Consider the following 26,027-nt stretch of genomic DNA (forward strand, 5'->3'; position numbering starts at 1 on the left):
CAAGGAAGGTGAATGAGCTGTTCCAATGTGAAATGCCGGAAACACAGAAACACAGAAGACACACACACACACACACAACAAGAGGTGGCAATGTATTAATTAATTGCATTTAATAAATGAGCTCATTATCACACATGACTGTACAAATGCATTGTCCAACAGGTGTTGAAATAATGGGATTAAAAGGGGAGATCCCTTCAGAAAGACAGAAACAATGGCAAAGAGAAAAAACACTTTTGGAATCTGCTTTTAGTCAACACATAAGGAAAGGGTGCACCGGTCCTGGAAATACTGCAATACCAGGTCAATGCGTGGAGTGGACAGAGCAAGCTCTATTTCCATCTCCCTGTTCTAAAAATCCATTTAATATATGGTCCCCAGATAGGGGACGTATCAGATATTAAACTGATAAGAACAGATACTACACTTGATCTTAGCCAAAAGGCCGAGAAGCGATAACCCGAATGGGCCGGCCGTTGACCGAGCCTGCCTAATACTGCTGTTCACCCCTTGCAGCGATTGATTCAGCCTACTCCTAGGCAATTCCATGGGGCCCTGCAGGCTCACACACATTTACAGCTACTAAGCGGGAGGGAGGTGAATAAAGGCCGGAGAGGAAGCTACACAGGATTTGCTTCTTTTGCTTGCACCACAATGCAGTGCTGAAAGAGGAGGAATCTACATAAAAACGCCTTCTTGGCAACGCCCAAATGCCCTCCTGCCGTGCAAATACTGGCGGCGGCAGCAGTAGCAGTAAGTGCATGCCCACTGCCACCCCTTCTCCTTTCACACCTTGTATCAGCTTTAATCCAGTCAGGTGCTGCCTGCTGAGCAGCACTGACCAACACTGCCTGGGCCCAGGCTTTTATCTCTGAGGCCCCATTATGATGTCAGAAAGCTGGCCTCTGGAATCCTGAGGGCTCCACTATGACACGTGCAAAGTTCCGTCTGAACTTTATATAAGACGGTGAGGCTCAGTCAGTCACTCAGTGTTGCCTGAGAGGGCAACACTGCAACAGCCGGCCGCCAGGCTGTCTTTTTTTTGCACAGCTAGTTGCCTCCAGGAGGCCACAAGAGGGAGACAAGGGACTGCAAAATGGAAAATAGGCATCCACCAACTTTACAGACAACTTGTTCTCCTTGCTCCTACAACCTCCATCCTTGCACAGTTTGTTATTCTTCCAGGTAACAAAGTAACAAATCCAAATTGCTGCTCTCTTTGTAGGCAAGCAAGGCTTTGTTGCAACTGCAATTCTTACTTCTTCTTGAAATGTAGGGACGACAGTACATTCCATCACATCCATCTAGTGTACACAGGTAGGTCCATTGTGGCGGGTAGGCGGCTGGCTGCTTTAATGGCTGTTTGCTGTTCCCCTACTCCACTATTTGGACTGTGGTGCTGCATCAATCAGTGGCTGGCTCAGGTGCAGCTCTTTAACTTACCTAGGAGGGAGGGCGGAGAGAAGACAAGGAAGGTGAATGAGCTGTTCCAATGTGAAATGCCGGAAACACAGAAACACAGAAGACACACACACACACACACAACAAGAGGTGGCAATGTATTAATTAATTGCATTTAATAAATGAGCTCATTATCACACATGACTGTACAAATGCATTGTCCAACAGGTGTTGAAATAATGGGATTAAAAGGGGAGATCCCTTCAGAAAGACAGAAAACAATGGCAAAGAGAAAAAACACTTTTGGAATCTGCTTTTAGTCAACACATAAGGAAAGGGTGCACCGGTCCTGGAAATACTGCAATACCAGGTCAATGCGTGGAGTGGACAGAGCAAGCTCTATTTCCATCTCCCTGTTCTAAAAATCCATTTAATATATGGTCCCCAGATAGGGGACGTATCAGATATTAAACTGATAAGAACAGATACTACACTTGATCTTAGCCAAAAGGCCGAGAAGCGATAACCCGAATGGGCCGGCCGTTGACCGAGCCTGCCTAATACTGCTGTTCACCCCTTGCAGCGATTGATTCAGCCTACTCCTAGGCAATTCCATGGGGCCCTGCAGGCTCACACACATTTACAGCTACTAAGCGGGAGGGAGGTGAATAAAGGCCGGAGAGGAAGCTACACAGGATTTGCTTCTTTTGCTTGCACCACAATGCAGTGCTGAAAGAGGAGGAATCTACATAAAAACGCCTTCTTGGCAACGCCCAAATGCCCTCCTGCCGTGCAAATACTGGCGGCGGCAGCAGTAGCAGTAAGTGCATGCCCACTGCCACCCCTTCTCCTTTCACACCTTGTATCAGCTTTAATCCAGTCAGGTGCTGCCTGCTGAGCAGCACTGACCAACACTGCCTGGGCCCAGGCTTTTATCTCTGAGGCCCCATTATGATGTCAGAAAGCTGGCTCTGGAATCCTGAGGGCTCCACTATGACACGTGCAAAGTTCCGTCTGAACTTTATATAAGACGGTGAGGCTCAGTCAGTCACTCAGTGTTGCCTGAGAGGGCAACACTGCAACAGCCGGCCGCCAGGCTGTCTTTTTTTTGCACAGCTAGTTGCCTCCAGGAGGCCACAAGAGGGAGACAAGGGACTGCAAAATGGAAAATAGGCATCCACCAACTTTACAGACAACTTGTTCTCCTTGCTCCTACAACCTCCATCCTTGCACAGTTTGTTATTCTTCCAGGTAACAAAGTAACAAATCCAAATTGCTGCTCTCTTTGTAGGCAAGCAAGGCTTTGTTGCAACTGCAATTCTTACTTCTTCTTGAAATGTAGGGACGACAGTACATTCCATCACATCCATCTAGTGTACACAGGTAGGTCCATTGTGGCGGGTAGGCGGCTGGCTGCTTTAATGGCTGTTTGCTGTTCCCCTACTCCACTATTTGACTGTGGTGCTGCATCAATCAGTGGCTGGCTCAGGTGCAGCTCTTTAACTTACCTAGGAGGGAGGGCGGAGAGAAGACAAGGAAGGTGAATGAGCTGTTCCAATGTGAAATGCCGGAAACACAGAAACACAGAAGACACACACACACACACACAACAAGAGGTGGCAATGTATTAATTAATTGCATTTAATAAATGAGCTCATTATCACACATGACTGTACAAATGCATTGTCCAACAGGTGTTGAAATAATGGGATTAAAAGGGGAGATCCCTTCAGAAAGACAGAAACAATGGCAAAGAGAAAAAACACTTTTGGAATCTGCTTTTAGTCAACACATAAGGAAAGGGTGCACCGGTCCTGGAAATACTGCAATACCAGGTCAATGCGTGGAGTGGACAGAGCAAGCTCTATTTCCATCTCCCTGTTCTAAAAATCCATTTAATATATGGTCCCCAGATAGGGGACGTATCAGATATTAAACTGATAAGAACAGATACTACACTTGATCTTAGCCAAAAGGCCGAGAAGCGATAACCCGAATGGGCCGGCCGTTGACCGAGCCTGCCTAATACTGCTGTTCACCCCTTGCAGCGATTGATTCAGCCTACTCCTAGGCAATTCCATGGGGCCCTGCAGGCTCACACACATTTACAGCTACTAAGCGGGAGGGAGGTGAATAAAGGCCGGAGAGGAAGCTACACAGGATTTGCTTCTTTTGCTTGCACCACAATGCAGTGCTGAAAGAGGAGGAATCTACATAAAAACGCCTTCTTGGCAACGCCCAAATGCCCTCCTGCCGTGCAAATACTGGCGGCGGCAGCAGTAGCAGTAAGTGCATGCCCACTGCCACCCCTTCTCCTTTCACACCTTGTATCAGCTTTAATCCAGTCAGGTGCTGCCTGCTGAGCAGCACTGACCAACACTGCCTGGGCCCAGGCTTTTATCTCTGAGGCCCCATTATGATGTCAGAAAGCTGGCTCTGGAATCCTGAGGGCTCCACTATGACACGTGCAAAGTTCCGTCTGAACTTTATATAAGACGGTGAGGCTCAGTCAGTCACTCAGTGTTGCCTGAGAGGGCAACACTGCAACAGCCGGCCGCCAGGCTGTCTTTTTTTTGCACAGCTAGTTGCCTCCAGGAGGCCACAAGAGGGAGACAAGGGACTGCAAAATGGAAAATAGGCATCCACCAACTTTACAGACAACTTGTTCTCCTTGCTCCTACAACCTCCATCCTTGCACAGTTTGTTATTCTTCCAGGTAACAAAGTAACAAATCCAAATTGCTGCTCTCTTTGTAGGCAAGCAAGGCTTTGTTGCAACTGCAATTCTTACTTCTTCTTGAAATGTAGGGACGACAGTACATTCCATCACATCCATCTAGTGTACACAGGTAGGTCCATTGTGGCGGGTAGGCGGCTGGCTGCTTTAATGGCTGTTTGCTGTTCCCCTACTCCACTATTTGACTGTGGTGCTGCATCAATCAGTGGCTGGCTCAGGTGCAGCTCTTTAACTTACCTAGGAGGGAGGGCGGAGAGAAGACAAGGAAGGTGAATGAGCTGTTCCAATGTGAAATGCCGGAAACACAGAAACACAGAAGACACACACACACACACACAACAAGAGGTGGCAATGTATTAATTAATTGCATTTAATAAATGAGCTCATTATCACACATGACTGTACAAATGCATTGTCCAACAGGTGTTGAAATAATGGGATTAAAAGGGGAGATCCCTTCAGAAAGACAGAAACAATGGCAAAGAGAAAAAAACACTTTTGGAATCTGCTTTTAGTCAACACATAAGGAAAGGGTGCACCGGTCCTGGAAATACTGCAATACCAGGTCAATGCGTGGAGTGGACAGAGCAAGCTCTATTTCCATCTCCCTGTTCTAAAAATCCATTTAATATATGGTCCCCAGATAGGGGACGTATCAGATATTAAACTGATAAGAACAGATACTACACTTGATCTTAGCCAAAAGGCCGAGAAGCGATAACCCGAATGGGCCGGCCGTTGACCGAGCCTGCCTAATACTGCTGTTCACCCCTTGCAGCGATTGATTCAGCCTACTCCTAGGCAATTCCATGGGGCCCTGCAGGCTCACACACATTTACAGCTACTAAGCGGGAGGGAGGTGAATAAAGGCCGGAGAGGAAGCTACACAGGATTTGCTTCTTTTGCTTGCACCACAATGCAGTGCTGAAAGAGGAGGAATCTACATAAAAACGCCTTCTTGGCAACGCCCAAATGCCCTCCTGCCGTGCAAATACTGGCGGCGGCAGCAGTAGCAGTAAGTGCATGCCCACTGCCACCCCTTCTCCTTTCACACCTTGTATCAGCTTTAATCCAGTCAGGTGCTGCCTGCTGAGCAGCACTGACCAACACTGCCTGGGCCAGGCTTTTATCTCTGAGGCCCCATTATGATGTCAGAAAGCTGGCTCTGGAATCCTGAGGGCTCCACTATGACACGTGCAAAGTTCCGTCTGAACTTTATATAAGACGGTGAGGCTCAGTCAGTCACTCAGTGTTGCCTGAGAGGGCAACACTGCAACAGCCGGCCGCCAGGCTGTCTTTTTTTTGCACAGCTAGTTGCCTCCAGGAGGCCACAAGAGGGAGACAAGGGACTGCAAAATGGAAAATAGGCATCCACCAACTTTACAGACAACTTGTTCTCCTTGCTCCTACAACCTCCATCCTTGCACAGTTTGTTATTCTTCCAGGTAACAAAGTAACAAATCCAAATTGCTGCTCTCTTTGTAGGCAAGCAAGGCTTTGTTGCAACTGCAATTCTTACTTCTTCTTGAAATGTAGGGACGACAGTACATTCCATCACATCCATCTAGTGTACACAGGTAGGTCCATTGTGGCGGGTAGGCGGCTGGCTGCTTTAATGGCTGTTTGCTGTTCCCCTACTCCACTATTTGACTGTGGTGCTGCATCAATCAGTGGCTGGCTCAGGTGCAGCTCTTTAACTTACCTAGGAGGGAGGGCGGAGAGAAGACAAGGAAGGTGAATGAGCTGTTCCAATGTGAAATGCCGGAAACACAGAAACACAGAAGACACACACACACACACACAACAAGAGGTGGCAATGTATTAATTAATTGCATTTAATAAATGAGCTCATTATCACACATGACTGTACAAATGCATTGTCCAACAGGTGTTGAAATAATGGGATTAAAAGGGGAGATCCCTTCAGAAAGACAGAAACAATGGCAAAGAGAAAAAACACTTTTGGAATCTGCTTTTAGTCAACACATAAGGAAAGGGTGCACCGGTCCTGGAAATACTGCAATACCAGGTCAATGCGTGGAGTGGACAGAGCAAGCTCTATTTCCATCTCCCTGTTCTAAAAATCCATTTAATATATGGTCCCCAGATAGGGGACGTATCAGATATTAAACTGATAAGAACAGATACTACACTTGATCTTAGCCAAAAGGCCGAGAAGCGATAACCCGAATGGGCCGGCCGTTGACCGAGCCTGCCTAATACTGCTGTTCACCCCTTGCAGCGATTGATTCAGCCTACTCCTAGGCAATTCCATGGGGCCCTGCAGGCTCACACACATTTACAGCTACTAAGCGGGAGGGAGGTGAATAAAGGCCGGAGAGGAAGCTACACAGGATTTGCTTCTTTTGCTTGCACCACAATGCAGTGCTGAAAGAGGAGGAATCTACATAAAACGCCTTCTTGGCAACGCCCAAATGCCCTCCTGCCGTGCAAATACTGGCGGCGGCAGCAGTAGCAGTAAGTGCATGCCCACTGCCACCCCTTCTCCTTTCACACCTTGTATCAGCTTTAATCCAGTCAGGTGCTGCCTGCTGAGCAGCACTGACCAACACTGCCTGGGCCAGGCTTTTATCTCTGAGGCCCCATTATGATGTCAGAAAGCTGGCTCTGGAATCCTGAGGGCTCCACTATGACACGTGCAAGTTCCGTCTGAACTTTATATAAGACGGTGAGGCTCAGTCAGTCACTCAGTGTTGCCTGAGAGGGCAACACTGCAACAGCCGGCCGCCAGGCTGTCTTTTTTTGCACAGCTAGTTGCCTCCAGGAGGCCACAAGAGGGAGACAAGGGACTGCAAAATGGAAAATAGGCATCCACCAACTTTACAGACAACTTGTTCTCCCTTGCTCCTACAACCTCATCCTTGCACAGTTTGTTATTCTTCCAGGTAACAAAGTAACAAATCCAAATTGCTGCTCTCTTTGTAGGCAAGCAAGGCTTTGTTGCAACTGCAATTCTTACTTCTTCTTGAAATGTAGGGACGACAGTACATTCCATCACATCCATCTAGTGTACACAGGTAGGTCCATTGTGGCGGGTAGGCGGCTGGCTGCTTTAATGGCTGTTTGCTGTTCCCCTACTCCACTATTTGACTGTGGTGCTGCATCAATCAGTGGCTGGCTCAGGTGCAGCTCTTTAACTTACCTAGGAGGGAGGGCGGAGAGAAGACAAGGAAGGTGAATGAGCTGTTCCAATGTGAAATGCCGGAAACACAGAAACACAGAAGACACACACACACACACACAACAAGAGGTGGCAATGTATTAATTAATTGCATTTAATAAATGAGCTCATTATCACACATGACTGTACAAATGCATTGTCCAACAGGTGTTGAAATAATGGGATTAAAAGGGGAGATCCCTTCAGAAAGACAGAAACAATGGCAAAGAGAAAAACACTTTTGGAATCTGCTTTTAGTCAACACATAAGGAAAGGGTGCACCGGTCCTGGAAATACTGCAATACCAGGTCAATGCGTGGAGTGGACAGAGCAAGCTCTATTTCCATCTCCCTGTTCTAAAAATCCATTTAATATATGGTCCCCAGATAGGGGACGTATCAGATATTAAACTGATAAGAACAGATACTACACTTGATCTTAGCCAAAAGGCCGAGAAGCGATAACCCGAATGGGCCGGCCGTTGACCGAGCCTGCCTAATACTGCTGTTCACCCCTTGCAGCGATTGATTCAGCCTACTCCTAGGCAATTCCATGGGGCCCTGCAGGCTCACACACATTTACAGCTACTAAGCGGGAGGGAGGTGAATAAAGGCCGGAGAGGAAGCTACACAGGATTTGCTTCTTTTGCTTGCACCACAATGCAGTGCTGAAAGAGGAGGAATCTACATAAAAACGCCTTCTTGGCAACGCCCCAAATGCCCTCCTGCCGTGCAAATACTGGCGGCGGCAGCAGTAGCAGTAAGTGCATGCCCACTGCCACCCCTTCTCCTTTCACACCTTGTATCAGCTTTAATCCAGTCAGGTGCTGCCTGCTGAGCAGCACTGACCAACACTGCCTGGGCCCAGGCTTTTATCTCTGAGGCCCCATTATGATGTCAGAAAGCTGGCTCTGGAATCCTGAGGGCTCCACTATGACACGTGCAAAGTTCCGTCTGAACTTTATATAAGACGGTGAGGCTCAGTCAGTCACTCAGTGTTGCCTGAGAGGGCAACACTGCAACAGCCGGCCGCCAGGCTGTCTTTTTTTTGCACAGCTAGTTGCCTCCAGGAGGCCACAAGAGGGAGACAAGGGACTGCAAAATGGAAAATAGGCATCCACCAACTTTACAGACAACTTGTTCTCCTTGCTCCTACAACCTCCATCCTTGCACAGTTTGTTATTCTTCCAGGTAACAAAGTAACAAATCCAAATTGCTGCTCTCTTTGTAGGCAAGCAAGGCTTTGTTGCAACTGCAATTCTTACTTCTTCTTGAAATGTAGGGACGACAGTACATTCCATCACATCCATCTAGTGTACACAGGTAGGTCCATTGTGGCGGGTAGGCGGCTGGCTGCTTTAATGGCTGTTTGCTGTTCCCCTACTCCACTATTTGACTGTGGTGCTGCATCAATCAGTGGCTGGCTCAGGTGCAGCTCTTTAACTTACCTAGGAGGGAGGGCGGAGAGAAGACAAGGAAGGTGAATGAGCTGTTCCAATGTGAAATGCCGGAAACACAGAAACACAGAAGACACACACACACACACACAACAAGAGGTGGCAATGTATTAATTAATTGCATTTAATAAATGAGCTCATTATCACACATGACTGTACAAATGCATTGTCCAACAGGTGTTGAAATAATGGGATTAAAAGGGGAGATCCCTTCAGAAAGACAGAAACAATGGCAAAGAGAAAAAACACTTTTGGAATCTGCTTTTAGTCAACACATAAGGAAAGGGTGCACCGGTCCTGGAAATACTGCAATACCAGGTCAATGCGTGGAGTGGACAGAGCAAGCTCTATTTCCATCTCCCTGTTCTAAAAATCCATTTAATATATGGTCCCCAGATAGGGGACGTATCAGATATTAAACTGATAAGAACAGATACTACACTTGATCTTAGCCAAAAGGCCGAGAAGCGATAACCCGAATGGGCCGGCCGTTGACCGAGCCTGCCTAATACTGCTGTTCACCCCTTGCAGCGATTGATTCAGCCTACTCCTAGGCAATTCCATGGGGCCCTGCAGGCTCACACACATTTACAGCTACTAAGCGGGAGGGAGGTGAATAAAGGCCGGAGAGGAAGCTACACAGGATTTGCTTCTTTTGCTTGCACCACAATGCAGTGCTGAAAGAGGAGGAATCTACATAAAAACGCCTTCTTGGCAACGCCCAAATGCCCTCCTGCCGTGCAAATACTGGCGGCGGCAGCAGTAGCAGTAAGTGCATGCCCACTGCCACCCCTTCTCCTTTCACACCTTGTATCAGCTTTAATCCAGTCAGGTGCTGCCTGCTGAGCAGCACTGACCAACACTGCCTGGGCCCAGGCTTTTATCTCTGAGGCCCCATTATGATGTCAGAAAGCTGGCTCTGGAATCCTGAGGGCTCCACTATGACACGTGCAAAGTTCCGTCTGAACTTTATATAAGACGGTGAGGCTCAGTCAGTCACTCAGTGTTGCCTGAGAGGGCAACACTGCAACAGCCGGCCGCCAGGCTGTCTTTTTTTTGCACAGCTAGTTGCCTCCAGGAGGCCACAAGAGGGAGACAAGGGACTGCAAAATGGAAAATAGGCATCCACCAACTTTACAGACAACTTGTTCTCCTTGCTCCTACAACCTCCATCCTTGCACAGTTTGTTATTCTTCCAGGTAACAAAGTAACAAATCCAAATTGCTGCTCTCTTTGTAGGCAAGCAAGGCTTTGTTGCAACTGCAATTCTTACTTCTTCTTGAAATGTAGGGACGACAGTACATTCCATCACATCCATCTAGTGTACACAGGTAGGTCCATTGTGGCGGGTAGGCGGCTGGCTGCTTTAATGGCTGTTTGCTGTTCCCCTACTCCACTATTTGACTGTGGTGCTGCATCAATCAGTGGCTGGCTCAGGTGCAGCTCTTTAACTTACCTAGGAGGGAGGGCGGAGAGAAGACAAGGAAGGTGAATGAGCTGTTCCAATGTGAAATGCCGGAAACACAGAAACACAGAAGACACACACACACACACACAACAAGAGGTGGCAATGTATTAATTAATTGCATTTAATAAATGAGCTCATTATCACACATGACTGTACAAATGCATTGTCCAACAGGTGTTGAAATAATGGGATTAAAAGGGGAGATCCCTTCAGAAAGACAGAAACAATGGCAAAGAGAAAAAACACTTTTGGAATCTGCTTTTAGTCAACACATAAGGAAAGGGTGCACCGGTCCTGGAAATACTGCAATACCAGGTCAATGCGTGGAGTGGACAGAGCAAGCTCTATTTCCATCTCCCTGTTCTAAAAATCCATTTAATATATGGTCCCCAGATAGGGGACGTATCAGATATTAAACTGATAAGAACAGATACTACACTTGATCTTAGCCAAAAGGCCGAGAAGCGATAACCCGAATGGGCCGGCCGTTGACCGAGCCTGCCTAATACTGCTGTTCACCCCTTGCAGCGATTGATTCAGCCTACTCCTAGGCAATTCCATGGGGCCCTGCAGGCTCACACACATTTACAGCTACTAAGCGGGAGGGAGGTGAATAAAGGCCGGAGAGGAAGCTACACAGGATTTGCTTCTTTTGCTTGCACCACAATGCAGTGCTGAAAGAGGAGGAATCTACATAAAAACGCCTTCTTGGCAACGCCCAAATGCCCTCCTGCCGTGCAAATACTGGCGGCGGCAGCAGTAGCAGTAAGTGCATGCCCACTGCCACCCCTTCTCCTTTCACACCTTGTATCAGCTTTAATCCAGTCAGGTGCTGCCTGCTGAGCAGCACTGACCAACACTGCCTGGGCCCAGGCTTTTATCTCTGAGGCCCCATTATGATGTCAGAAAGCTGGCTCTGGAATCCTGAGGGCTCCACTATGACACGTGCAAAGTTCCGTCTGAACTTTATATAAGACGGTGAGGCTCAGTCAGTCACTCAGTGTTGCCTGAGAGGGCAACACTGCAACAGCCGGCCGCCAGGCTGTCTTTTTTTTGCACAGCTAGTTGCCTCCAGGAGGCCACAAGAGGGAGACAAGGGACTGCAAAATGGAAAATAGGCATCCACCAACTTTACAGACAACTTGTTCTCCTTGCTCCTACAACCTCCATCCTTGCACAGTTTGTTATTCTTCCAGGTAACAAAGTAACAAATCCAAATTGCTGCTCTCTTTGTAGGCAAGCAAGGCTTTGTTGCAACTGCAATTCTTACTTCTTCTTGAAATGTAGGGACGACAGTACATTCCATCACATCCATCTAGTGTACACAGGTAGGTCCATTGTGGCGGGTAGGCGGCTGGCTGCTTTAATGGCTGTTTGCTGTTCCCCTACTCCACTATTTGACTGTGGTGCTGCATCAATCAGTGGCTGGCTCAGGTGCAGCTCTTTAACTTACCTAGGAGGGAGGGCGGAGAGAAGACAAGGAAGGTGAATGAGCTGTTCCAATGTGAAATGCCGGAAACACAGAAACACAGAAGACACACACACACACACACAACAAGAGGTGGCAATGTATTAATTAATTGCATTTAATAAATGAGCTCATTATCACACATGACTGTACAAATGCATTGTCCAACAGGTGTTGAAATAATGGGATTAAAAGGGGAGATCCCTTCAGAAAGACAGAAACAATGGCAAAGAGAAAAAACACTTTTGGAATCTGCTTTTAGTCAACACATAAGGAAAGGGTGCACCGGTCCTGGAAATACTGCAATACCAGGTCAATGCGTGGAGTGGACAGAGCAAGCTCTATTTCCATCTCCCTGTTCTAAAAATCCATTTAATATATGGTCCCCAGATAGGGGACGTATCAGATATTAAACTGATAAGAACAGATACTACACTTGATCTTAGCCAAAAGGCCGAGAAGCGATAACCCGAATGGGCCGGCCGTTGACCGAGCCTGCCTAATACTGCTGTTCACCCCTTGCAGCGATTGATTCAGCCTACTCCTAGGCAATTCCATGGGGCCCTGCAGGCTCACACACATTTACAGCTACTAAGCGGGAGGGAGGTGAATAAAGGCCGGAGAGGAAGCTACACAGGATTTGCTTCTTTTGCTTGCACCACAATGCAGTGCTGAAAGAGGAGGAATCTACATAAAAACGCCTTCTTGGCAACGCCCAAATGCCCTCCTGCCGTGCAAATACTGGCGGCGGCAGCAGTAGCAGTAAGTGCATGCCCACTGCCACCCCTTCTCCTTTCACACCTTGTATCAGCTTTAATCCAGTCAGGTGCTGCCTGCTGAGCAGCACTGACCAACACTGCCTGGGCCCAGGCTTTTATCTCTGAGGCCCCATTATGATGTCAGAAAGCTGGCTCTGGAATCCTGAGGGCTCCACTATGACACGTGCAAAGTTCCGTCTGAACTTTATATAAGACGGTGAGGCTCAGTCAGTCACTCAGTGTTGCCTGAGAGGGCAACACTGCAACAGCCGGCCGCCAGGCTGTCTTTTTTTTGCACAGCTAGTTGCCTCCAGGAGGCCACAAGAGGGAGACAAGGGACTGCAAAATGGAAAATAGGCATCCACCAACTTTACAGACAACTTGTTCTCCTTGCTCCTACAACCTCCATCCTTGCACAGTTTGTTATTCTTCCAGGTAACAAAGTAACAAATCCAAATTGCTGCTCTCTTTGTAGGCAAGCAAGGCTTTGTTGCAACTGCAATTCTTACTTCTTCTTGAAATGTAGGGACGACAGTACATTCCATCACATCCATCTAGTGTACACAGGTAGGTCCATTGTGGCGGGTAGGCGGCTGGCTGCTTTAATGGCTGTTTGCTGTTCCCCTACTCCACTATTTGACTGTGGTGCTGCATCAATCAGTGGCTGGCTCAGGTGCAGCTCTTTAACTTACCTAGGAGGGAGGGCGGAGAGAAGACAAGGAAGGTGAATGAGCTGTTCCAATGTGAAATGCCGGAAACACAGAAACACAGAAGACACACACACACACACACAACAAGAGGTGGCAATGTATTAATTAATTGCATTTAATAAATGAGCTCATTATCACACATGACTGTACAAATGCATTGTCCAACAGGTGTTGAAATAATGGGATTAAAAGGGGAGATCCCTTCAGAAAGACAGAAACAATGGCAAAGAGAAAAAACACTTTTGGAATCTGCTTTTAGTCAACACATAAGGAAAGGGTGCACCGGTCCTGGAAATACTGCAATACCAGGTCAATGCGTGGAGTGGACAGAGCAAGCTCTATTTCCATCTCCCTGTTCTAAAAATCCATTTAATATATGGTCCCCAGATAGGGGACGTATCAGATATTAAACTGATAAGAACAGATACTACACTTGATCTTAGCCAAAAGGCCGAGAAGCGATAACCCGAATGGGCCGGCCGTTGACCGAGCCTGCCTAATACTGCTGTTCACCCCTTGCAGCGATTGATTCAGCCTACTCCTAGGCAATTCCATGGGGCCCTGCAGGCTCACACACATTTACAGCTACTAAGCGGGAGGGAGGTGAATAAAGGCCGGAGAGGAAGCTACACAGGATTTGCTTCTTTTGCTTGCACCACAATGCAGTGCTGAAAGAGGAGGAATCTACATAAAAACGCCTTCTTGGCAACGCCCAAATGCCCTCCTGCCGTGCAAATACTGGCGGCGGCAGCAGTAGCAGTAAGTGCATGCCCACTGCCACCCCTTCTCCTTTCACACCTTGTATCAGCTTTAATCCAGTCAGGTGCTGCCTGCTGAGCAGCACTGACCAACACTGCCTGGGCCCAGGCTTTTATCTCTGAGGCCCCATTATGATGTCAGAAAGCTGGCTCTGGAATCCTGAGGGCTCCACTATGACACGTGCAAAGTTCCGTCTGAACTTTATATAAGACGGTGAGGCTCAGTCAGTCACTCAGTGTTGCCTGAGAGGGCAACACTGCAACAGCCGGCCGCCAGGCTGTCTTTTTTTTGCACAGCTAGTTGCCTCCAGGAGGCCACAAGAGGGAGACAAGGGACTGCAAAATGGAAAATAGGCATCCACCAACTTTACAGACAACTTGTTCTCCTTGCTCCTACAACCTCCATCCTTGCACAGTTTGTTATTCTTCCAGGTAACAAAGTAACAAATCCAAATTGCTGCTCTCTTTGTAGGCAAGCAAGGCTTTGTTGCAACTGCAATTCTTACTTCTTCTTGAAATGTAGGGACGACAGTACATTCCATCACATCCATCTAGTGTACACAGGTAGGTCCATTGTGGCGGGTAGGCGGCTGGCTGCTTTAATGGCTGTTTGCTGTTCCCCTACTCCACTATTTGACTGTGGTGCTGCATCAATCAGTGGCTGGCTCAGGTGCAGCTCTTTAACTTACCTAGGAGGGAGGGCGGAGAGAAGACAAGGAAGGTGAATGAGCTGTTCCAATGTGAAATGCCGGAAACACAGAAACACAGAAGACACACACACACACACACAACAAGAGGTGGCAATGTATTAATTAATTGCATTTAATAAATGAGCTCATTATCACACATGACTGTACAAATGCATTGTCCAACAGGTGTTGAAATAATGGGATTAAAAGGGGAGATCCCTTCAGAAAGACAGAAACAATGGCAAAGAGAAAAAACACTTTTGGAATCTGCTTTTAGTCAACACATAAGGAAAGGGTGCACCGGTCCTGGAAATACTGCAATACCAGGTCAATGCGTGGAGTGGACAGAGCAAGCTCTATTTCCATCTCCCTGTTCTAAAAATCCATTTAATATATGGTCCCCAGATAGGGGACGTATCAGATATTAAACTGATAAGAACAGATACTACACTTGATCTTAGCCAAAAGGCCGAGAAGCGATAACCCGAATGGGCCGGCCGTTGACCGAGCCTGCCTAATACTGCTGTTCACCCCTTGCAGCGATTGATTCAGCCTACTCCTAGGCAATTCCATGGGGCCCTGCAGGCTCACACACATTTACAGCTACTAAGCGGGAGGGAGGTGAATAAAGGCCGGAGAGGAAGCTACACAGGATTTGCTTCTTTTGCTTGCACCACAATGCAGTGCTGAAAGAGGAGGAATCTACATAAAAACGCCTTCTTGGCAACGCCCAAATGCCCTCCTGCCGTGCAAATACTGGCGGCGGCAGCAGTAGCAGTAAGTGCATGCCCACTGCCACCCCTTCTCCTTTCACACCTTGTATCAGCTTTAATCCAGTCAGGTGCTGCCTGCTGAGCAGCACTGACCAACACTGCCTGGGCCCAGGCTTTTATCTCTGAGGCCCCATTATGATGTCAGAAAGCTGGCTCTGGAATCCTGAGGGCTCCACTATGACACGTGCAAAGTTCCGTCTGAACTTTATATAAGACGGTGAGGCTCAGTCAGTCACTCAGTGTTGCCTGAGAGGGCAACACTGCAACAGCCGGCCGCCAGGCTGTCTTTTTTTTGCACAGCTAGTTGCCTCCAGGAGGCCACAAGAGGGAGACAAGGGACTGCAAAATGGAAAATAGGCATCCACCAACTTTACAGACAACTTGTTCTCCTTGCTCCTACAACCTCCATCCTTGCACAGTTTGTTATTCTTCCAGGTAACAAAGTAACAAATCCAAATTGCTGCTCTCTTTGTAGGCAAGCAAGGCTTTGTTGCAACTGCAATTCTTACTTCTTCTTGAAATGTAGGGACGACAGTACATTCCATCACATCCATCTAGTGTACACAGGTAGGTCCATTGTGGCGGGTAGGCGGCTGGCTGCTTTAATGGCTGTTTGCTGTTCCCCTACTCCACTATTTGACTGTGGTGCTGCATCAATCAGTGGCTGGCTCAGGTGCAGCTCTTTAACTTACCTAGGAGGGAGGGCGGAGAGAAGACAAGGAAGGTGAATGAGCTGTTCCAATGTGAAATGCCGGAAACACAGAAACACAGAAGACACACACACACACACACAACAAGAGGTGGCAATGTATTAATTAATTGCATTTAATAAATGAGCTCATTATCACACATGACTGTACAAATGCATTGTCCAACAGGTGTTGAAATAATGGGATTAAAAGGGGAGATCCCTTCAGAAAGACAGAAACAATGGCAAAGAGAAAAAACACTTTTGGAATCTGCTTTTAGTCAACACATAAGGAAAGGGTGCACCGGTCCTGGAAATACTGCAATACCAGGTCAATGCGTGGAGTGGACAGAGCAAGCTCTATTTCCATCTCCCTGTTCTAAAAATCCATTTAATATATGGTCCCCAGATAGGGGACGTATCAGATATTAAACTGATAAGAACAGATACTACACTTGATCTTAGCCAAAAGGCCGAGAAGCGATAACCCGAATGGGCCGGCCGTTGACCGAGCCTGCCTAATACTGCTGTTCACCCCTTGCAGCGATTGATTCAGCCTACTCCTAGGCAATTCCATGGGGCCCTGCAGGCTCACACACATTTACAGCTACTAAGCGGGAGGGAGGTGAATAAAGGCCGGAGAGGAAGCTACACAGGATTTGCTTCTTTTGCTTGCACCACAATGCAGTGCTGAAAGAGGAGGAATCTACATAAAAACGCCTTCTTGGCAACGCCCAAATGCCCTCCTGCCGTGCAAATACTGGCGGCGGCAGCAGTAGCAGTAAGTGCATGCCCACTGCCACCCCTTCTCCTTTCACACCTTGTATCAGCTTTAATCCAGTCAGGTGCTGCCTGCTGAGCAGCACTGACCAACACTGCCTGGGCCCAGGCTTTTATCTCTGAGGCCCCATTATGATGTCAGAAAGCTGGCTCTGGAATCCTGAGGGCTCCACTATGACACGTGCAAAGTTCCGTCTGAACTTTATATAAGACGGTGAGGCTCAGTCAGTCACTCAGTGTTGCCTGAGAGGGCAACACTGCAACAGCCGGCCGCCAGGCTGTCTTTTTTTTGCACAGCTAGTTGCCTCCAGGAGGCCACAAGAGGGAGACAAGGGACTGCAAAATGGAAAATAGGCATCCACCAACTTTACAGACAACTTGTTCTCCTTGCTCCTACAACCTCCATCCTTGCACAGTTTGTTATTCTTCCAGGTAACAAAGTAACAAATCCAAATTGCTGCTCTCTTTGTAGGCAAGCAAGGCTTTGTTGCAACTGCAATTCTTACTTCTTCTTGAAATGTAGGGACGACAGTACATTCCATCACATCCATCTAGTGTACACAGGTAGGTCCATTGTGGCGGGTAGGCGGCTGGCTGCTTTAATGGCTGTTTGCTGTTCCCCTACTCCACTATTTGACTGTGGTGCTGCATCAATCAGTGGCTGGCTCAGGTGCAGCTCTTTAACTTACCTAGGAGGGAGGGCGGAGAGAAGACAAGGAAGGTGAATGAGCTGTTCCAATGTGAAATGCCGGAAACACAGAAACACAGAAGACACACACACACACACACAACAAGAGGTGGCAATGTATTAATTAATTGCATTTAATAAATGAGCTCATTATCACACATGACTGTACAAATGCATTGTCCAACAGGTGTTGAAATAATGGGATTAAAAGGGGAGATCCCTTCAGAAAGACAGAAACAATGGCAAAGAGAAAAAACACTTTTGGAATCTGCTTTTAGTCAACACATAAGGAAAGGGTGCACCGGTCCTGGAAATACTGCAATACCAGGTCAATGCGTGGAGTGGACAGAGCAAGCTCTATTTCCATCTCCCTGTTCTAAAAATCCATTTAATATATGGTCCCCAGATAGGGGACGTATCAGATATTAAACTGATAAGAACAGATACTACACTTGATCTTAGCCAAAAGGCCGAGAAGCGATAACCCGAATGGGCCGGCCGTTGACCGAGCCTGCCTAATACTGCTGTTCACCCCTTGCAGCGATTGATTCAGCCTACTCCTAGGCAATTCCATGGGGCCCTGCAGGCTCACACACATTTACAGCTACTAAGCGGGAGGGAGGTGAATAAAGGCCGGAGAGGAAGCTACACAGGATTTGCTTCTTTTGCTTGCACCACAATGCAGTGCTGAAAGAGGAGGAATCTACATAAAAACGCCTTCTTGGCAACGCCCAAATGCCCTCCTGCCGTGCAAATACTGGCGGCGGCAGCAGTAGCAGTAAGTGCATGCCCACTGCCACCCCTTCTCCTTTCACACCTTGTATCAGCTTTAATCCAGTCAGGTGCTGCCTGCTGAGCAGCACTGACCAACACTGCCTGGGCCCAGGCTTTTATCTCTGAGGCCCCATTATGATGTCAGAAAGCTGGCTCTGGAATCCTGAGGGCTCCACTATGACACGTGCAAAGTTCCGTCTGAACTTTATATAAGACGGTGAGGCTCAGTCAGTCACTCAGTGTTGCCTGAGAGGGCAACACTGCAACAGCCGGCCGCCAGGCTGTCTTTTTTTTGCACAGCTAGTTGCCTCCAGGAGGCCACAAGAGGGAGACAAGGGACTGCAAAATGGAAAATAGGCATCCACCAACTTTACAGACAACTTGTTCTCCTTGCTCCTACAACCTCCATCCTTGCACAGTTTGTTATTCTTCCAGGTAACAAAGTAACAAATCCAAATTGCTGCTCTCTTTGTAGGCAAGCAAGGCTTTGTTGCAACTGCAATTCTTACTTCTTCTTGAAATGTAGGGACGACAGTACATTCCATCACATCCATCTAGTGTACACAGGTAGGTCCATTGTGGCGGGTAGGCGGCTGGCTGCTTTAATGGCTGTTTGCTGTTCCCCTACTCCACTATTTGACTGTGGTGCTGCATCAATCAGTGGCTGGCTCAGGTGCAGCTCTTTAACTTACCTAGGAGGGAGGGCGGAGAGAAGACAAGGAAGGTGAATGAGCTGTTCCAATGTGAAATGCCGGAAACACAGAAACACAGAAGACACACACACACACACACAACAAGAGGTGGCAATGTATTAATTAATTGCATTTAATAAATGAGCTCATTATCACACATGACTGTACAAATGCATTGTCCAACAGGTGTTGAAATAATGGGATTAAAAGGGGAGATCCCTTCAGAAAGACAGAAACAATGGCAAAGAGAAAAAACACTTTTGGAATCTGCTTTTAGTCAACACATAAGGAAAGGGTGCACCGGTCCTGGAAATACTGCAATACCAGGTCAATGCGTGGAGTGGACAGAGCAAGCTCTATTTCCATCTCCCTGTTCTAAAAATCCATTTAATATATGGTCCCCAGATAGGGGACGTATCAGATATTAAACTGATAAGAACAGATACTACACTTGATCTTAGCCAAAAGGCCGAGAAGCGATAACCCGAATGGGCCGGCCGTTGACCGAGCCTGCCTAATACTGCTGTTCACCCCTTGCAGCGATTGATTCAGCCTACTCCTAGGCAATTCCATGGGGCCCTGCAGGCTCACACACATTTACAGCTACTAAGCGGGAGGGAGGTGAATAAAGGCCGGAGAGGAAGCTACACAGGATTTGCTTCTTTTGCTTGCACCACAATGCAGTGCTGAAAGAGGAGGAATCTACATAAAAACGCCTTCTTGGCAACGCCCAAATGCCCTCCTGCCGTGCAAATACTGGCGGCGGCAGCAGTAGCAGTAAGTGCATGCCCACTGCCACCCCTTCTCCTTTCACACCTTGTATCAGCTTTAATCCAGTCAGGTGCTGCCTGCTGAGCAGCACTGACCAACACTGCCTGGGCCCAGGCTTTTATCTCTGAGGCCCCATTATGATGTCAGAAAGCTGGCTCTGGAATCCTGAGGGCTCCACTATGACACGTGCAAAGTTCCGTCTGAACTTTATATAAGACGGTGAGGCTCAGTCAGTCACTCAGTGTTGCCTGAGAGGGCAACACTGCAACAGCCGGCCGCCAGGCTGTCTTTTTTTTGCACAGCTAGTTGCCTCCAGGAGGCCACAAGAGGGAGACAAGGGACTGCAAAATGGAAAATAGGCATCCACCAACTTTACAGACAACTTGTTCTCCTTGCTCCTACAACCTCCATCCTTGCACAGTTTGTTATTCTTCCAGGTAACAAAGTAACAAATCCAAATTGCTGCTCTCTTTGTAGGCAAGCAAGGCTTTGTTGCAACTGCAATTCTTACTTCTTCTTGAAATGTAGGGACGACAGTACATTCCATCACATCCATCTAGTGTACACAGGTAGGTCCATTGTGGCGGGTAGGCGGCTGGCTGCTTTAATGGCTGTTTGCTGTTCCCCTACTCCACTATTTGACTGTGGTGCTGCATCAATCAGTGGCTGGCTCAGGTGCAGCTCTTTAACTTACCTAGGAGGGAGGGCGGAGAGAAGACAAGGAAGGTGAATGAGCTGTTCCAATGTGAAATGCCGGAAACACAGAAACACAGAAGACACACACACACACACACACACACAACAAGAGGTGGCAATGTATTAATTAATTGCATTTAATAAATGAGCTCATTATCACACATGACTGTACAAATGCATTGTCCAACAGGTGTTGAAATAATGGGATTAAAAGGGGAGATCCCTTCAGAAAGACAGAAACAATGGCAAAGAGAAAAAACACTTTTGGAATCTGCTTTTAGTCAACACATAAGGAAAGGGTGCACCGGTCCTGGAAATACTGCAATACCAGGTCAATGCGTGGAGTGGACAGAGCAAGCTCTATTTCCATCTCCCTGTTCTAAAAATCCATTTAATATATGGTCCCCAGATAGGGGACGTATCAGATATTAAACTGATAAGAACAGATACTACACTTGATCTTAGCCAAAAGGCCGAGAAGCGATAACCCGAATGGGCCGGCCGTTGACCGAGCCTGCCTAATACTGCTGTTCACCCCTTGCAGCGATTGATTCAGCCTACTCCTAGGCAATTCCATGGGGCCCTGCAGGCTCACACACATTTACAGCTACTAAGCGGGAGGGAGGTGAATAAAGGCCGGAGAGGAAGCTACACAGGATTTGCTTCTTTTGCTTGCACCACAATGCAGTGCTGAAAGAGGAGGAATCTACATAAAAACGCCTTCTTGGCAACGCCCAAATGCCCTCCTGCCGTGCAAATACTGGCGGCGGCAGCAGTAGCAGTAAGTGCATGCCCACTGCCACCCCTTCTCCTTTCACACCTTGTATCAGCTTTAATCCAGTCAGGTGCTGCCTGCTGAGCAGCACTGACCAACACTGCCTGGGCCCAGGCTTTTATCTCTGAGGCCCCATTATGATGTCAGAAAGCTGGCTCTGGAATCCTGAGGGCTCCACTATGACACGTGCAAAGTTCCGTCTGAACTTTATATAAGACGGTGAGGCTCAGTCAGTCACTCAGTGTTGCCTGAGAGGGCAACACTGCAACAGCCGGCCGCCAGGCTGTCTTTTTTTTGCACAGCTAGTTGCCTCCAGGAGGCCACAAGAGGGAGACAAGGGACTGCAAAATGGAAAATAGGCATCCACCAACTTTACAGACAACTTGTTCTCCTTGCTCCTACAACCTCCATCCTTGCACAGTTTGTTATTCTTCCAGGTAACAAAGTAACAAATCCAAATTGCTGCTCTCTTTGTAGGCAAGCAAGGCTTTGTTGCAACTGCAATTCTTACTTCTTCTTGAAATGTAGGGACGACAGTACATTCCATCACATCCATCTAGTGTACACAGGTAGGTCCATTGTGGCGGGTAGGCGGCTGGCTGCTTTAATGGCTGTTTGCTGTTCCCCTACTCCACTATTTGACTGTGGTGCTGCATCAATCAGTGGCTGGCTCAGGTGCAGCTCTTTAACTTACCTAGGAGGGAGGGCGGAGAGAAGACAAGGAAGGTGAATGAGCTGTTCCAATGTGAAATGCCGGAAACACAGAAACACAGAAGACACACACACACACACACACACACAACAAGAGGTGGCAATGTATTAATTAATTGCATTTAATAAATGAGCTCATTATCACACATGACTGTACAAATGCATTGTCCAACAGGTGTTGAAATAATGGGATTAAAAGGGGAGATCCCTTCAGAAAGACAGAAACAATGGCAAAGAGAAAAAACACTTTTGGAATCTGCTTTTAGTCAACACATAAGGAAAGGGTGCACCGGTCCTGGAAATACTGCAATACCAGGTCAATGCGTGGAGTGGACAGAGCAAGCTCTATTTCCATCTCCCTGTTCTAAAAATCCATTTAATATATGGTCCCCAGATAGGGGACGTATCAGATATTAAACTGATAAGAACAGATACTACACTTGATCTTAGCCAAAAGGCCGAGAAGCGATAACCCGAATGGGCCGGCCGTTGACCGAGCCTGCCTAATACTGCTGTTCACCCCTTGCAGCGATTGATTCAGCCTACTCCTAGGCAATTCCATGGGGCCCTGCAGGCTCACACACATTTACAGCTACTAAGCGGGAGGGAGGTGAATAAAGGCCGGAGAGGAAGCTACACAGGATTTGCTTCTTTTGCTTGCACCACAATGCAGTGCTGAAAGAGGAGGAATCTACATAAAAACGCCTTCTTGGCAACGCCCAAATGCCCTCCTGCCGTGCAAATACTGGCGGCGGCAGCAGTAGCAGTAAGTGCATGCCCACTGCCACCCCTTCTCCTTTCACACCTTGTATCAGCTTTAATCCAGTCAGGTGCTGCCTGCTGAGCAGCACTGACCAACACTGCCTGGGCCCAGGCTTTTATCTCTGAGGCCCCATTATGATGTCAGAAAGCTGGCTCTGGAATCCTGAGGGCTCCACTATGACACGTGCAAAGTTCCGTCTGAACTTTATATAAGACGGTGAGGCTCAGTCAGTCACTCAGTGTTGCCTGAGAGGGCAACACTGCAACAGCCGGCCGCCAGGCTGTCTTTTTTTTGCACAGCTAGTTGCCTCCAGGAGGCCACAAGAGGGAGACAAGGGACTGCAAAATGGAAAATAGGCATCCACCAACTTTACAGACAACTTGTTCTCCTTGCTCCTACAACCTCCATCCTTGCACAGTTTGTTATTCTTCCAGGTAACAAAGTAACAAATCCAAATTGCTGCTCTCTTTGTAGGCAAGCAAGGCTTTGTTGCAACTGCAATTCTTACTTCTTCTTGAAATGTAGGGACGACAGTACATTCCATCACATCCATCTAGTGTACACAGGTAGGTCCATTGTGGCGGGTAGGCGGCTGGCTGCTTTAATGGCTGTTTGCTGTTCCCCTACTCCACTATTTGACTGTGGTGCTGCATCAATCAGTGGCTGGCTCAGGTGCAGCTCTTTAACTTACCTAGGAGGGAGGGCGGAGAGAAGACAAGGAAGGTGAATGAGCTGTTCCAATGTGAAATGCCGGAAACACAGAAACACAGAAGACACACACACACACACACAACAAGAGGTGGCAATGTATTAATTAATTGCATTTAATAAATGAGCTCATTATCACACATGACTGTACAAATGCATTGTCCAACAGGTGTTGAAATAATGGGATTAAAAGGGGAGATCCCTTCAGAAAGACAGAAACAATGGCAAAGAGAAAAAACACTTTTGGAATCTGCTTTTAGTCAACACATAAGGAAAGGGTGCACCGGTCCTGGAAATACTGCAATACCAGGTCAATGCGTGGAGTGGACAGAGCAAGCTCTATTTCCATCTCCCTGTTCTAAAAATCCATTTAATATATGGTCCCCAGATAGGGGACGTATCAGATATTAAACTGATAAGAACAGATACTACACTTGATCTTAGCCAAAAGGCCGAGAAGCGATAACCCGAATGGGCCGGCCGTTGACCGAGCCTGCCTAATACTGCTGTTCACCCCTTGCAGCGATTGATTCAGCCTACTCCTAGGCAATTCCATGGGGCCCTGCAGGCTCACACACATTTACAGCTACTAAGCGGGAGGGAGGTGAATAAAGGCCGGAGAGGAAGCTACACAGGATTTGCTTCTTTTGCTTGCACCACAATGCAGTGCTGAAAGAGGAGGAATCTACATAAAAACGCCTTCTTGGCAACGCCCAAATGCCCTCCTGCCGTGCAAATACTGGCGGCGGCAGCAGTAGCAGTAAGTGCATGCCCACTGCCACCCCTTCTCCTTTCACACCTTGTATCAGCTTTAATCCAGTCAGGTGCTGCCTGCTGAGCAGCACTGACCAACACTGCCTGGGCCCAGGCTTTTATCTCTGAGGCCCCATTATGATGTCAGAAAGCTGGCTCTGGAATCCTGAGGGCTCCACTATGACACGTGCAAAGTTCCGTCTGAACTTTATATAAGACGGTGAGGCTCAGTCAGTCACTCAGTGTTGCCTGAGAGGGCAACACTGCAACAGCCGGCCGCCAGGCTGTCTTTTTTTTGCACAGCTAGTTGCCTCCAGGAGGCCACAAGAGGGAGACAAGGGACTGCAAAATGGAAAATAGGCATCCACCAACTTTACAGACAACTTGTTCTCCTTGCTCCTACAACCTCCATCCTTGCACAGTTTGTTATTCTTCCAGGTAACAAAGTAACAAATCCAAATTGCTGCTCTCTTTGTAGGCAAGCAAGGCTTTGTTGCAACTGCAATTCTTACTTCTTCTTGAAATGTAGGGACGACAGTACATTCCATCACATCCATCTAGTGTACACAGGTAGGTCCATTGTGGCGGGTAGGCGGCTGGCTGCTTTAATGGCTGTTTGCTGTTCCCCTACTCCACTATTTGACTGTGGTGCTGCATCAATCAGTGGCTGGCTCAGGTGCAGCTCTTTAACTTACCTAGGAGGGAGGGCGGAGAGAAGACAAGGAAGGTGAATGAGCTGTTCCAATGTGAAATGCCGGAAACACAGAAACACAGAAGACACACACACACACACACAACAAGAGGTGGCAATGTATTAATTAATTGCATTTAATAAATGAGCTCATTATCACACATGACTGTACAAATGCATTGTCCAACAGGTGTTGAAATAATGGGATTAAAAGGGGAGATCCCTTCAGAAAGACAGAAACAATGGCAAAGAGAAAAAACACTTTTGGAATCTGCTTTTAGTCAACACATAAGGAAAGGGTGCACCGGTCCTGGAAATACTGCAATACCAGGTCAATGCGTGGAGTGGACAGAGCAAGCTCTATTTCCATCTCCCTGTTCTAAAAATCCATTTAATATATGGTCCCCAGATAGGGGACGTATCAGATATTAAACTGATAAGAACAGATACTACACTTGATCTTAGCCAAAAGGCCGAGAAGCGATAACCCGAATGGGCCGGCCGTTGACCGAGCCTGCCTAATACTGCTGTTCACCCCTTGCAGCGATTGATTCAGCCTACTCCTAGGCAATTCCATGGGGCCCTGCAGGCTCACACACATTTACAGCTACTAAGCGGGAGGGAGGTGAATAAAGGCCGGAGAGGAAGCTACACAGGATTTGCTTCTTTTGCTTGCACCACAATGCAGTGCTGAAAGAGGAGGAATCTACATAAAAACGCCTTCTTGGCAACGCCCAAATGCCCTCCTGCCGTGCAAATACTGGCGGCGGCAGCAGTAGCAGTAAGTGCATGCCCACTGCCACCCCTTCTCCTTTCACACCTTGTATCAGCTTTAATCCAGTCAGGTGCTGCCTGCTGAGCAGCACTGACCAACACTGCCTGGGCCCAGGCTTTTATCTCTGAGGCCCCATTATGATGTCAGAAAGCTGGCTCTGGAATCCTGAGGGCTCCACTATGACACGTGCAAAGTTCCGTCTGAACTTTATATAAGACGGTGAGGCTCAGTCAGTCACTCAGTGTTGCCTGAGAGGGCAACACTGCAACAGCCGGCCGCCAGGCTGTCTTTTTTTTGCACAGCTAGTTGCCTCCAGGAGGCCACAAGAGGGAGACAAGGGACTGCAAAATGGAAAATAGGCATC

At 47.7% G+C, this 26,027-nt stretch overlaps 18 non-coding genes across 18 annotated transcripts; all 18 read right to left on the minus strand.

Moving 5' to 3' along the window:
• Positions 1–266: 266 nt before the first annotated feature.
• Positions 267–457, minus strand: LOC142704331 (U2 spliceosomal RNA). The gene has a single exon (XR_012867825.1). It is a non-coding gene; the product is annotated as a U2 spliceosomal RNA (small nuclear RNA).
• Positions 458–1,734: 1,277 nt separating this feature from the next.
• Positions 1,735–1,925, minus strand: LOC142704343 (U2 spliceosomal RNA). The gene has a single exon (XR_012867836.1). It is a non-coding gene; the product is annotated as a U2 spliceosomal RNA (small nuclear RNA).
• Positions 1,926–3,199: 1,274 nt separating this feature from the next.
• LOC142704353 (U2 spliceosomal RNA) lies at positions 3,200–3,390 on the minus strand. Its single transcript, XR_012867845.1, has one exon. It is a non-coding gene; the product is annotated as a U2 spliceosomal RNA (small nuclear RNA).
• A 1,275-nt stretch (positions 3,391–4,665) lies between these two features.
• On the minus strand, positions 4,666–4,856 carry LOC142704354 (U2 spliceosomal RNA). The gene has a single exon (XR_012867846.1). It is a non-coding gene; the product is annotated as a U2 spliceosomal RNA (small nuclear RNA).
• Positions 4,857–6,129: 1,273 nt separating this feature from the next.
• On the minus strand, positions 6,130–6,320 carry LOC142704355 (U2 spliceosomal RNA). The gene has a single exon (XR_012867847.1). It is a non-coding gene; the product is annotated as a U2 spliceosomal RNA (small nuclear RNA).
• Positions 6,321–7,589: 1,269 nt separating this feature from the next.
• LOC142704332 (U2 spliceosomal RNA) lies at positions 7,590–7,780 on the minus strand. The gene has a single exon (XR_012867826.1). It is a non-coding gene; the product is annotated as a U2 spliceosomal RNA (small nuclear RNA).
• Positions 7,781–9,055: 1,275 nt separating this feature from the next.
• On the minus strand, positions 9,056–9,246 carry LOC142704333 (U2 spliceosomal RNA). The gene has a single exon (XR_012867827.1). It is a non-coding gene; the product is annotated as a U2 spliceosomal RNA (small nuclear RNA).
• A 1,274-nt stretch (positions 9,247–10,520) lies between these two features.
• Positions 10,521–10,711, minus strand: LOC142704334 (U2 spliceosomal RNA). Its single transcript, XR_012867828.1, has one exon. It is a non-coding gene; the product is annotated as a U2 spliceosomal RNA (small nuclear RNA).
• Positions 10,712–11,985: 1,274 nt separating this feature from the next.
• On the minus strand, positions 11,986–12,176 carry LOC142704335 (U2 spliceosomal RNA). Its single transcript, XR_012867829.1, has one exon. It is a non-coding gene; the product is annotated as a U2 spliceosomal RNA (small nuclear RNA).
• Positions 12,177–13,450: 1,274 nt separating this feature from the next.
• On the minus strand, positions 13,451–13,641 carry LOC142704336 (U2 spliceosomal RNA). The gene has a single exon (XR_012867830.1). It is a non-coding gene; the product is annotated as a U2 spliceosomal RNA (small nuclear RNA).
• Positions 13,642–14,915: 1,274 nt separating this feature from the next.
• On the minus strand, positions 14,916–15,106 carry LOC142704337 (U2 spliceosomal RNA). The gene has a single exon (XR_012867831.1). It is a non-coding gene; the product is annotated as a U2 spliceosomal RNA (small nuclear RNA).
• Positions 15,107–16,380: 1,274 nt separating this feature from the next.
• Positions 16,381–16,571, minus strand: LOC142704338 (U2 spliceosomal RNA). Its single transcript, XR_012867832.1, has one exon. It is a non-coding gene; the product is annotated as a U2 spliceosomal RNA (small nuclear RNA).
• A 1,274-nt stretch (positions 16,572–17,845) lies between these two features.
• LOC142704339 (U2 spliceosomal RNA) lies at positions 17,846–18,036 on the minus strand. Its single transcript, XR_012867833.1, has one exon. It is a non-coding gene; the product is annotated as a U2 spliceosomal RNA (small nuclear RNA).
• Positions 18,037–19,310: 1,274 nt separating this feature from the next.
• Positions 19,311–19,501, minus strand: LOC142704340 (U2 spliceosomal RNA). Its single transcript, XR_012867834.1, has one exon. It is a non-coding gene; the product is annotated as a U2 spliceosomal RNA (small nuclear RNA).
• A 1,280-nt stretch (positions 19,502–20,781) lies between these two features.
• LOC142704342 (U2 spliceosomal RNA) lies at positions 20,782–20,972 on the minus strand. The gene has a single exon (XR_012867835.1). It is a non-coding gene; the product is annotated as a U2 spliceosomal RNA (small nuclear RNA).
• Positions 20,973–22,252: 1,280 nt separating this feature from the next.
• Positions 22,253–22,443, minus strand: LOC142704344 (U2 spliceosomal RNA). The gene has a single exon (XR_012867837.1). It is a non-coding gene; the product is annotated as a U2 spliceosomal RNA (small nuclear RNA).
• Positions 22,444–23,717: 1,274 nt separating this feature from the next.
• Positions 23,718–23,908, minus strand: LOC142704345 (U2 spliceosomal RNA). Its single transcript, XR_012867838.1, has one exon. It is a non-coding gene; the product is annotated as a U2 spliceosomal RNA (small nuclear RNA).
• Positions 23,909–25,182: 1,274 nt separating this feature from the next.
• LOC142704346 (U2 spliceosomal RNA) lies at positions 25,183–25,373 on the minus strand. Its single transcript, XR_012867839.1, has one exon. It is a non-coding gene; the product is annotated as a U2 spliceosomal RNA (small nuclear RNA).
• Positions 25,374–26,027: the final 654 nt, after the last annotated feature.

This window comes from Rhinoderma darwinii, unplaced genomic scaffold, assembly GCF_050947455.1.
Source record: "Rhinoderma darwinii isolate aRhiDar2 unplaced genomic scaffold, aRhiDar2.hap1 Scaffold_3083, whole genome shotgun sequence".
NCBI classification, from domain to species: domain Eukaryota; kingdom Metazoa; phylum Chordata; class Amphibia; order Anura; family Rhinodermatidae; genus Rhinoderma; species Rhinoderma darwinii.